Raw genomic sequence first — 6,996 nt, 5'->3', positions numbered from 1 at the left:
TCAATGGCTCTCCCTTTGTTATAGGACCAGGCTGGAGAGACAGATTGTCTGCTGGTCCCTGGTTGTTGATTGTAATGTGCCCTCACAATGAGAGGTGTGAGATTCCACAGGATGAGGGCTGAGCTTTTGTCCTGTAACTGCTGCTGGAAATTTCCAGAAACGGTAGCCAACCTGTGAATCATGTGACCTGTAGCAGCCATCTTTTGGTTCAGAATAGTCCACTTTTAAAGAAACAAAATGGTAAGATTTGATCTAAACAGTTTATGATCACTTTCATGTCTTAGGACCATGACAACCAGTGAGACCTTCCACAGATGTCAATACTCTGGTGCCAAGTATGCAATCAAGGACATGGAGTAGGCCATCCCAGAAGTAGGTGAAACTTCCATCCAGCTGGAAAAGCACCTCCAATAAATAGGGATAAGGGCTGTGCTGGACGCTGAGGCCATCATCTGTTGGATCAAGTGTTTCAAAGGCCTCAAACAACTCGGCAGTAGCTGCTGGCATAGGTCACTGACAGCACATTTGACTGCAGATGAAAAGGTCACAGGCTCAAATATCACTGCTCTCTACTAACATAGACACTATTCACAGGTAAGTTGTTAAAATGTTACAGCACCTCAGGGATCATAGAATTGTATCAGACAAAAAGTGGCCATTTAACTCTGCTGTATCATCTGTTCAGCTATTTGAGAGAAGTATGCAATTGATCCACAGCACTTGCTCTATCCTCTTAGCCTTACAGGTTTTGCATACTTGCTTTGTGATCATTAGGATCACTTAGAAATGATTCATTATGGTTTCACAGCAAATAGCATTCATTGAAATGATGGAGATGAGGATAAAGGTTTCTGTACTAGAGGTGATGATAGTGTGTGTGCACTGTCAGCTTCTCAGAAACAGCAATGAGAAAAATGTGCAGACCAATGTATCTTTCAGTCGTGCACTTTTTCAAATAGTGTCATAAGGTCAGCAACTTGTTCAGAAGCTAAGCAAATTCTCAAAATCAAATTTCATCTCAAAATGATGCCTTCAACATAACAACATTAGCTCAGTAATGCATTGAATTATCAACCTGAATTTGCAGAAGCCTATAGTGTGGACCCACAGCCTTTTGGTTCAGGCGTGTGCGAGCTACCCCTGAGCCTCAGTGGATGATTAGAGTGGAACAGCCTGTGTAAATATCCTCCGAACAACGCCATGCACCAAGAATAATGAACAGCTTAGAAATGATTTTAAAAGATTTGCCAGTGGCAGCGCACTGTCCAGGTCTTTTCCCCACTGTGGGTTGCATTCTGGGCATTGACCAATGAGACCTTTCCACGTATGTCAATGCTGTGGTGCCAGGACTGCGATCCATGATATGAAGTATGCCACCCCAAAAGCAGTTAAAGTTTCTACCCACTGGAAATGTGCCTTCATTACGTTGGGAGTGAGGGTTGGGTTGAAAGCTTATGCCATCATCTGTTGGGTCACTTGATTACAACATCACCACCGACACTTGGGAGCATAGCTCAGTGGTAGAGCATTTGACTGCAGATCAAGAGGTCCCCAGTTCAAATCTGGGTGCTCCCTGTGTCATCTGTGCTTTTTTGCAGGTGCTTTGCTAATGTTGCACCATCTCAGGAATTAACCAATAGTATCAGACAACAAGTGGTCATTTCAGCTCAGCCTCTTGTGTCATCATGCCAGCTCTTTGAGTGAGCTGTCCAATTGGTCCACAGCACTTGCTCTTTTCTCCTCGTCTTTCAATCTTTTTCCCTTCAATTATCAATTAAATCACTTTTTTTGAATGTGGAAATTGAATCTGCATCCACCATCCCTTCAGGCAACGCAATTCACATCATCATTTACTGCTTAAACAATCTCCTCATCTACCCTATACCTTCCTGAAAATACTTCATCTCTACTTGTACTTTCTTTCTTGTCCTGATGTTGATTTCTACAATTGGCCATTTTAACCTGGAATACATCAGGAGCTTTTGGGGTCCAGCTCAATGGTCGTAGAGCAGTTGAATGTAAATCAATCGATAACCAGTTCCAATCCAAGTGCTTTCATCAGTGTTGTGCACCTTTTCACAAATATAAATTCAGAATGCATTCCTTCTCGCATAGTTGCTTTGTGATCATTAAGATCAGTTATAAATTCTTTCGCAGCAAATAGCATTCATTGAAGTGACAGAGATGTAGATTGAGGATTCCGTCATAGAGGCGATGATCGTGTGTGTGTGAACTGTAAGCTTCCTAGAAACAGCAATGAGAAAAATGTGCAGACCAATGTATCTTTCAAGCGTGCACTTCTTCAAATAGTGTCATAAGGTCAGCAACTTGTTCAGAAGCTAAGCAAATTCTCAAAATCAAATTTCATCTCAAAATGACGCCTACAACATTACAACATTAGCTCAGTAATGCATTGAATTATCAACCTGAATTTGCAAACGCCTATAGTGTGGACCCACAGTCTTTTGGTTCAGACGTGTGCGAGCTACCCCTGAGCCTCAGCGGATGATTAGAGTGGAACAGCCTGTGTAAATATCCTCATAACAACGCAATGCACCAAGAAAAATGCACAGCTAAAAAATGATTTAAGAAGATTTGCCAGTGGCAGTGCACTGTCCAGGCCTTTTCCCCACTGTGGGTTGCATTCTGGGCATTGACCAATGAGACCTTTCCACGTATGTCAATGCTGTGGTGCCAAGACTGAGCTCCATGATATAGCGTGTGCCACCCCAAAAGTAGAAGAAACATCTGTCTGCTGGAAATGTGCCTTCGTTGCGTTGGAGCGATGGTTGGGTTCAAAGCTCATGCCATCATCTGTTGGATCACTTGATGACAACACCCCCACCTGCACTTGGGAGCACAGCTCATTGGTAGAGCATTTGACTGCAGATTAAGAGGTCCCCAGTTCAAATCTGGGTGCTCCCTGTGTCATCTGTGATTTTTTGCAGGTGGTTTGTCAGTGTTGCACCATCTCAGGAATCAACCAATAGTATCAGACAACAAGTGGTCATTTCAGCTCAGCCTCTTGTGTTATCATGCCAGCTCTTTGAGTGAGCTGTCCAATTGGCCACAGCACTTGCTCTTTTCTCCTCATCTTTCAATCTTTTTCCCTTCAATTATCAATTAAATCACTTTCTTTGAATGTGGAAATTGAATCTGCATCCACCATCCCTTCAGACAGCACAATTAACATCATCATTTACTGCTTAAAAATTCTCCTCATCTCCTCAATAGGCTCTTGAACAGATTTCATCTCTTCTTGTACTTTCTTTCTTGTCCTGATGTTGATTTGTACAATTGACCATTTTAACCTGGAATACATCAGGAGCTTTTGGGGTCCAGCTCAATGGTCGTAGAGCAGTTGAATGTAAATCAATCCATACCCAGTTCCAATCCAAGTGCCCGCATCCATGTTGTGCACCTTTTCACAAATATGAATTCAGAATGCATTCCTTCTCGCATAGTTGCTTTGTGATCATTAGGATCAGTTATAAATTCTTCATTAAGGTTTCGCAGCAAATAGCATTCATTGAAACGATGGAGATATAGATTGAGGTTTCCGTCATAGAGGTGATGATCGCGTGTGTGTGAACTGTAAGTTTCCCAGAAACAGCAATGAGAAAAATGTGCAGACCAATGTATCCTTCAAGCGTGCACTTCTTCAAATAGTGTCATAAGGTCAGCAACTTGTTCAGAAGCTAAGCAAATTCTCAAAATCAAATTTCATCTCAAAATGATGCCTTCAACATAACAACATTAGCTCAGTAATGCATTGAATTATCAACCTGAATTTGCAAAAGCCTATAGTGTGGACCCACAGCCTTTTGGTTCAGGCGTGTGCGAGCTACCCCTGAGCCTCAGCGGATGATTAGAGAGGAACAGCCTATGTAAATATCCTCCGAACAACACCATGCACCAAGAAAAATGCATAGTTAAAAAATGATTTAAGAAGATTTGCCAGTGGCAGTGCACTGTCCAGGTCTTTTTCCCACTGTAGGTTGCATTCTGGGCATTGACCAATGAGACCTTTCCACGTATGTCAATGCTGTGGTGCCAAGACTGAGCTCCATGATATAGCGTGTGCCACCCCAAAAGTAGAAGAAACATCTGTCCGCTGGAAATGTGCCTTCATTACGTTGGAGCAATGGTTGGGCTGAAAGCTTATGCCGTCATCTGTTGGGTCACTTGATGACAACATTGCCACTTGCCCTTGGGAGCATAGCTCAGTGGTAGAGCATTTGACTGCAGATCAAGAGGTCCCTAGTTCAAATCTGGGTGCTCCCTACGTCATCTGTGCCTTTTTGCAGGTAGTTTGCTAATGTTGCACCATCTCAGGAATCAACCAATAGTATCGGACAACAAGTCTCCATTTCAGCTCAGCCTCTTATGGCATCATGCCAGCTCTTTGCGTGAGCTGTCCAATTGGTCCACAGCACTTGCTCTTTTCTCCTCGTCTTTCAATCTTTTTACCTTCAATTACCAATTAAATCATCTTTTTTGAATGTGGAAGTTGAATCTGCATCCACCATCCCTTCAGATAACGCAATTCACATCATCATTTACTGCTTAAAAATTCTCCTCATCTCCTCAATAGGCTCTTGAACAGATTTCATCTCTTCTTGTACTTTCTTTCTTGTCCTGACGTTGATTTGTACAATTGACCATTTTAACCTGGAATACATCAGGAGATTTTGGGGTCCAGCTCAATGGTCGTAGTGCAGTTGAATGTAAATCAATCCATACCCAGTTCCAATCCAAGTGCCCTCATCAATGTTGTGCACTTTTTTACAAATATGAATTCAGAATGCATTCCTTCTCGCATAGTTGCTTTGTGATCATTAGGATCAGTTATAAATTCTTCATTATGGTTTCGCAGCAAATAGCATTCATTGAAGTGACAGAGATGTAGATTGAGGTTTCCATCATAGAGGCGATGTGTGTGTGTGTGTGAACTGTAAGTTTCCCAGAAACAGCAATGAGAAAAATGTGCAGACCAATGTATCCTTCAAGCGTGCACTTCTTCAAATAGTGTCATAAGGTCATCAACCTGTTCAGAAGCTAAGCAAATTCTCAAAATCAAATTTCATCTCAAAATGACGCCTACAACATTAGCTCAGTACTGCATTGAATTATCAACGTGAATTTGCAAAAGCCTATAGTGTGGACCCACAGCCTTTTGGTTCAGGCGTGTGCGAGCTACCCCTGAGCCTCAGCGGATGATTGGAGTGGAACAACCTGTGTAAATATCCTCCGAACAACAGCATGCACCAAGAATAATGAACAGCTGAGAAATGATTTAAAAAGATTTGCCAGTGGCAGTGCACTGTCCAGGTCTTTTCCCCACTGTAGGTTGCATTCTGGGCATTGACCAATGAGACCTTTCCACGTATGTCAATGCTGTGGTGCCAAGACTGAGCTCCATGATATAGCGTGTGCCACCCAAAAGTAGAAGAAACATCTGTCCGCTGGAAATGTGCCTTCGTTACGTTGGAGCAATGGTTGGGTTGAAAGCTTATGCCGTCATCTGTTGGATCACTTGATTACCACATTACTACTTGCACCTGGGAGCATAGCTTAGTGGTAGAGCATTTGACTGCAGATCAAGAGGTCCTCTGTTCAAATCTGGGTGCTCCCTGAGTCATCTGTACTTTTTCACAGGTGTTTTGCTAATGTTCTACCATCTCAGGAATCAACCAATAGTATCAGACAACAAGTGGTCATTTCAGCTCAGCCTCTTGTGTCATCATGCCAGCTCTTGGAGTGAGCTGTCCAATTGGTCCACAGCACTTGCTCTTTTCTCCTCATCTTTCAATCTTTTTCCCTTCAATTATCAATTAAATCACTTTCTTTGAATGTGGAAATTGAATCTGCATCCACCATCCCTTCATACAGCACAATTCACATCATCATTTACTGCTTAAAAATTCTCCTCATCTCCTCAATAGGCTCTTGAACAGATTTCATCTCTTCTTGTACTTTCTTTCTTGTCCTGATGTTGATTTCTACAATTGGCCATTTTAACCTGGAATACATCAGGAGCTTTTGGGGTCCAGCTCAATGGTCGTAGAGCAGTTGAATGTAAATCAATCCATACCCAGTTCCGATCCAAGTGCCCTCATCAATGTTGTGCACCTTTTCACAAATATGAATTCAGAATGCATTCCTTCTCGCATAGTTGCTTTGTGATCATTAGGATCAGTTATAAATTCTTCATTATGGTTTCGCAGCAAATAGCATTCATTGAAGTGATGGAGATGTAGATTGAGGATTCCGTCATAGAGGCGATGATCGTGTGTGTGTGTGAACTATAAGCTTCCCAGAAACAGCAATGAGAAAAATGTGCAGACCAATGTATCCTTCAAGCGTGCACTTCTTCAAATAGTGTCATAAGGTCAGCAACTTGTTCAGAAGCTAAGCAAATTCTCAAAATCAAATTTCATCTCAAAATGACGCCTTCAACATTACAACATTAGCTCAGTACTGCATTGAATTATCAACCTGAATTTGCAAAAGCCTATAGTGTGGACCCACAGCCTTTTGGTTCAGGCGTGTACGAGCTACTCCTGAGCCTCAGAGGATGATTAGAGAGGAACAGCCTGTGTAAATATCCTCAGAACAACGTCATGCACCAAGAAAATGCACAGCTAAAAAATGATTTAAGAAGATTTGCCAGTGGCAGTGCACTGTCCAGGTCTTTTCCCCACTGTAGGTTGCATTCTGGGCATTGACCAATGAGACCTTTCCACGTATGTCAATGCTGTGGTGCCAAGACTGAGCTCCATGATATAGCGTGTGCCACCCCAAAAGTAGAAGAAACATCTGTCCGCTGGAAATGTGCCTTCGTTGCGTTGGAGTGAGGGTTGGGTTGAAAGCTTATGCCGTCATCTGTTGGGTCACTTGATTACAACATTACCACTTGCATTTGGGAGCGTAGCTCAGTGGTAGAGCATTTGACTGCAGATTAAGAGGTCCCCAGTTCAAATCTGGGTGCTCCCT

At 42.6% G+C, this 6,996-nt stretch overlaps 5 non-coding genes across 5 annotated transcripts; all 5 read left to right on the top strand.

The window, feature by feature from the left end:
• Nucleotides 1–1,503: 1,503 nt before the first annotated feature.
• Nucleotides 1,504–1,575, top strand: trnac-gca (transfer RNA cysteine (anticodon GCA)). Its single transcript has one exon. It is a non-coding gene; the product is annotated as a tRNA-Cys (tRNA).
• A 1,278-nt stretch (nucleotides 1,576–2,853) lies between these two features.
• Nucleotides 2,854–2,925, top strand: trnac-gca (transfer RNA cysteine (anticodon GCA)). The gene has a single exon. It is a non-coding gene; the product is annotated as a tRNA-Cys (tRNA).
• A 1,287-nt stretch (nucleotides 2,926–4,212) lies between these two features.
• Nucleotides 4,213–4,284, top strand: trnac-gca (transfer RNA cysteine (anticodon GCA)). The gene has a single exon. It is a non-coding gene; the product is annotated as a tRNA-Cys (tRNA).
• Nucleotides 4,285–5,563: 1,279 nt separating this feature from the next.
• trnac-gca (transfer RNA cysteine (anticodon GCA)) lies at nucleotides 5,564–5,635 on the top strand. Its single transcript has one exon. It is a non-coding gene; the product is annotated as a tRNA-Cys (tRNA).
• Nucleotides 5,636–6,924: 1,289 nt separating this feature from the next.
• On the top strand, nucleotides 6,925–6,996 carry trnac-gca (transfer RNA cysteine (anticodon GCA)). Its single transcript has one exon. It is a non-coding gene; the product is annotated as a tRNA-Cys (tRNA).

The sequence above is a fragment of the Cetorhinus maximus genome, chromosome 25 (genome assembly GCF_964194155.1).
Source record: "Cetorhinus maximus chromosome 25, sCetMax3.hap1.1, whole genome shotgun sequence".
In the NCBI taxonomy this organism is placed as follows: Eukaryota; Metazoa; Chordata; class Chondrichthyes; order Lamniformes; family Cetorhinidae; genus Cetorhinus; species Cetorhinus maximus.
This window is presented reverse-complemented; position numbering and strand designations above follow the sequence as displayed.